The sequence below is a fragment of the Humulus lupulus genome, chromosome 5 (genome assembly GCF_963169125.1).
Source record: "Humulus lupulus chromosome 5, drHumLupu1.1, whole genome shotgun sequence".
Taxonomy (NCBI): Eukaryota; Viridiplantae; Streptophyta; class Magnoliopsida; order Rosales; family Cannabaceae; genus Humulus; species Humulus lupulus.
The window spans coordinates 96568924-96574388 of record NC_084797.1 but is presented as its reverse complement, the minus strand read 5'-3'; positions in this window follow the sequence as shown (position 1 = coordinate 96574388).

The window sequence follows — 5465 nt, the reverse complement described above, 5'->3', positions numbered from 1 at the left end:
AATGCTAATAAACATGCCTCAATATTCTCACACAACAGTCAAGGGCCAGGCCCTATCAGTATCTCATGCTTCCTAATAATTCAATAAATAACAACATTCATAGCTCATTTCAGGCATATAAGCACATAAAAACATACACACATTACCAAACCCTGATTTGAGCTTGTCTCGAGCAGCGAATGTACATGTCTAGCCTATCTTCAGAAACCCTTAAACCTAGGACGCTCTGATACCAAGTTGTAGCGCCTTGGATAGCCAAGACCGCTACACTGTGTACTTATAAAGGTGCAAGACTTTTTAATCAAGTCGTTATTTTAAAAACGTGTCATTAACACATGTAAGAGCAAGGGTTAAAAAGGTTTTGGTCTCAAAAGACTCATTTTATATAATTAAACTGTTACGTACACGGGATCCCATAAGAAAACATAGTTAAAAGTAAGTTTACAGACTCCCAAAGGTACTTGAGTAATCATTAGCCATACTAAGGCAAAACAGACAGTCTTTGGGTCTCGCATCCTGCCTAAACCTCAACCGTGGCGGCTGAGCAACTGGCTATGTACATTCCACTCGCTGAGCTCTCCAATCAAGGCTGATCTGACTTGCCCTTGCCTTTACCTGCACCACCCAGCACCCGTGAGCCAAGGCCTAGCAAGAAAACATCTTATACAACACAATCAATGATAACAGGCAGTTAATTCATTACGCATGTACTCCCATCAAATTGTTAGGAAAAATATTGTTTTGCCTCAATGGAAATGATTATAATATTACAACTCTATGCAATAATATTACAAGTAAATATAGATTGATTAAATATGGTTACAACTCTATAACTAAAAATACAAATAAACTAAAGAAAGGAAGAAGATGATGATGAAGAAGAGAATAGTGAGAATGCAACTCTAAGCAAAAGATTACAAGTAAAATAAAGTGTTTAGACCAAATGAAAAGATTACAACTCTTAAACAAGATATACAAGTAAATAGAACAAGAGAATAAGAAGAAAAGCAATAGAATAAAGAGAAGAATAGAAACACAATCAAACTCTCACTTACACAACCTAAGTGAAGAGGATTGGGGATCACCAACTTGAGCAAGGTTTAAAACCTTTGTCCAAAAGCTTATTTCCCCCTAACTCAAGCACTAAGGGATCTCTCTCAGATATTGGGAAAGCTTTCTGGAATTATCAAGCCTCAAGGTGTTTCTAGCCAAGTGCTCTAGTGGATAGAAAAGTTGTGTCTTACAAGTGAGCTATAGGCTTCTATTTATAGAGTTTAGAGACACCCTTTGAATTTCAAATTCCACCAACCCCCATGGCTGTTACCAATGTTTAATTGGATTAATATGGAATTAAAAAAGAGATTTGGGAGTTCTTTGGGTTTTTTGAGCCGTTCAGCAAATATTGAAAAAACTGAAAATTGGTCAGTTTTTTGGCCTGTGGCCGCGGCCACTGACCAATTTCAGCACAAAAAATTGTGTTGTTTTTCCAAACAGTTCCAGACCCTCCCAAATGATTTTGTAACTCCCAAAACACATTATTGGGGTTAAAATCAAATCTCTAACAGCCATATCACATATGGCTTTATGAAATTCATCTCAATATTGTGTAACAACAATTTTACACAATAAAGGTAATATTTGGAAGTTACAAATTTGTAACACCAAATATGTTACATTATTTGGATATGTCTCATATATCTAAATATTGTAACTCTCTATTATATGTTACAATATGTGACACACTTTGTCACATTAATTTATTTTTTTTGATCAAGAAGAAATAAAACTTCATTGAACAAACAAGCAAATACATACAAGGCAAACTGCCCAAACAGAACCCAATACAAACCAATCAAGAACCCACCCTCACATTACATACATTTGAAGCTTTCTTAAAAAGAGCTTGAGATGAGGGACATCTTTCCTGCTATGAACAATATACAATCTATATTTAACTAAAGTAATAATCTCTTTGGCTATACAGTAAGCTGACAGTGAAAACCCATCAAAAATGCATCTATTCCTATTCCTCCAAATACTATAAACCACTGCAGTAAGTATCATATTCAGAGTTAATCTAAAGCTATCATTGTGCCCAGCACTAAGTCTAACTGTCCAATCCGAGAACTTAGTGGCCCAGGCTGGAAACCCAATCTAGGAAAAGATATAAGACAGAACACTCTTGGATAAACAGCACTCGAAAAATAGATGTTGATGGCTCTCCAATTGATCTTCACAGACAGGACAAAGAGAGTTTAACAGCTGAATTTTAGCTTTAGCCAGGTTATCTCTGGTTAACAGGAAAGAGTTAACCACCATCCACAACATGAACCTATGCTTAGGGAGGATAGAACAACTCCATATAACACTTTTATAGGCCACTAGCTGCTGATTAAAAGAGCTGTTATCCAACTTAGATGGCTTAAATTTCCCAGAAACACCAGCAGCAGTCACCTCACCTTTGCTGAATTTGTTCCTTAAATGGCAAAGTTTTCGCCAATACCAGCTGGTATCCTGCTTCAAACCATAGTTCCAAAAGTCAGCCCCCTTCAGATAGACATGTTGGATCCATTTGACCCAAAGAGAATCCTGTTTAGTAGTGACTGCCCAGATGTATTTAGCCAGCAAAGCTTTATTCCATCTAGTACCATCTCTGAGACCAAGCCCTCCAAAAAACTTGGGGAGACATACCTGCTGCCATGAAGCTAAGTGAAGTTTACTACGAGTCCTCGAGGCCCCCCAAAGAAATTGTCTAAAAAGCTTCTCAACCTCCTTGATGATGCTTTGAGGTAAAATAAACACATTCATCCAATAGTTTCTCAAACCAAAAAGGACAGAGTGAATGAGCAGCAGTCGGCCAACATAGGAGAGATGCTTACTAGACCAGGAGAAAAGCTTAGTTCTCATTTTGTGAATAATGACCTCACAGTCCGAGTGCTTCCATTTGGTTGGCCTTAAAGGGACCCCTAGATAATGAAGAGGAATGTTCCCTTCTGAAAGGGTAATGACCTGACAAATCTCTCTTTTTTCCTCTGCACTAACTCCTCAAAAATAAATCAGAGATTTCTTGGTATTTATTGATAATCCAGAAGCCTCACTAAACTTCCCAAGAGCATTCTTAAGAACACTAACAGCCCCAAGAGAGCCTTTGCAAAACAGAATTATGTCGTCTGCAAAACACAAGTTAACCAAATTTAGGCTCTTACACATAGGGTGAAACCGGAAGGAAGGAGACCTGGAAGCCAATTGGATACTTCTAGTCATATATTCCATAATGATCACAAATAGAAGAGGGGACATAGGATCCCCTTGGCGCAAGCCTTTTTTCCCCTTAAAGCTACTCTGAACTCGGCCATTAATCAGCAAAAAATAAGTAGTATTCCTGATACAATTCATAACCCAGCCAATGAACTTCATTGGGAAACAAAAAGATTTCAAGAGGTTTTCCAAAAACAGCCAGTCAACAGTATCGTAAGCCTTACTAATGTCTATCTTTATCGCACAGCGAGGGGAAGATATCGCCCTACCATAATTCTTAATTAGATCTTGAAGAATCATGATATTGTGAGCAATAGACCTACCTCGAATGAACGCACCTTGATTGGATTGAATAAGAGAGGGAAGCCCACAGCCAACCGAGAACATAATAGCTTAGCCATGACCTTATATAGGGTCAAACAGCAGGCAATGGGCCTGTAATCTGATGCCTTAGCTAGATTGGAGACCTTAGGAATCAATGAAATGGTAGTTTCATGCAGCTCCTTAGGAAACTGACCAGTATCGAACCCATGATTGATTGCTGTGAAAATCTCCTGACCAATTTCCTTCCACAAAATTTTAAAAAAACCTGATCCATATCCATCAGGACCAGGAGATTTAGTGCTAGGAATACTAAACAAAGCAGTCTTTATTTCCTTGTTAGTGAAGGGTTTCAAAAGAAAAAGCTGATGATCAACAGACAGCTTAGAGCCCAAAGCAATACAGTGAGGGTCCACTGAACCTGAAGCCGAACTAGAGTTACCAAGATGGTTCATAAAGTGATCAACAAAATTGTCCACCACCATCTTAAAGTCATCTATTAACACACCTTGATCATTAATATAGACACTATGGGATTCTCTGCCTTGCGCTTTTTTAGAAAGGCATGGAAGAAGGAGGAATTCATATCTCCCTTCCTAATCCAGTTGATCTTGCTACGTTGAGCAAGAAAACTATGATACATCTGTTCCTGTTTATGAAATTCAGAAACCCTCTCCTTCACCACCTCCTGTAACTTGATATCTTGAGGATTCTCTTGGGCTTGAAATTAGGCATCTTGAAAGGCCATCGAAGCTAACTGATAACCATACCCCACATCACCTATACAATCCCTATTAAACTTCTTAAACCTATGCTTCAGCTTCAACCTATGCTTCTCTCAAACCAGATGCTTTAACAGGGGTCCTCCAGCTACTTAACACCACCTGGTTGAACTCTGAATGGTTAGAACAGAAGTTATAATACCTAAACAGCTTAATTCCCATAGTCTCCAAAGGGATATTAGAGACAACACAAGAGCAGTGATCCGAAATTACCTACCACCGAAACATAGCCAAAGACTGAGGAAAAATGTCCAACCAATCCTCATTAATTAAAACATGATCAATTTTTGAGAATATCCTGGCTGAGCCATCCTAATTGTTAGTCCAAGTGAAATACGACCCCATACTTTTGAGAGCTTCAACTTTGGCATTAGTCATCCATCCAAGAGAATCAGCCAGCTCAAGACTAGTAATAGGATTGCCACCTGACCTATCTCCACCATAAAATGGGGCATTAAAGTCCCCAAGAACTATCCAAGCTTTAACTAAGAGCGATATACGAGTTAAATCAATCCATAAGATTCTTCGCTTTTCTGCTGTGTTGTACCCATAGACAAAAGTGACATGGAAAAAACTCCTGTAGCCTACCATATAAACCTGGCAATGAACCAGCTGAGGAGACTCTTCCAAAACAGTCACTTTAGCTAACCCCTTTCTCCAAGTTATTAACAATCTTCCCTCTGTTATCTGACTGGAGTAATACTCTCAATTAGGAAATTTAAGCTCCATGAACTCACCAATTTTATTCCCACGAAATTTAGTTTCCAACAGTCCACTAATTCCAATCTTATTTCTCCTAAACATTTCTTGAACTAAACTCTATTTATTTGCACTGTTCAGTCCCCTTATATTCCAACTCAAAAGAGAGCACTTATCCATTAGATAAATTTCCTCCAAGATGCTCAAACTTCCTGCCTTGTTCCTGTTCCTGAAGAACAACAAACTGATTGTTCATATTGTGATTCTCGACAGCAAGGTTAGAAGTACCGCTGGGTATCTGTCCTTGTCTATTCTGAGTTGCAATGCGCCTAGGGGTTTGCCAATTAGCTTCCTTTGTCCTCTCCTTAACCTGATTCGCATTAGCCTCCCCTGAACTAGTAACAC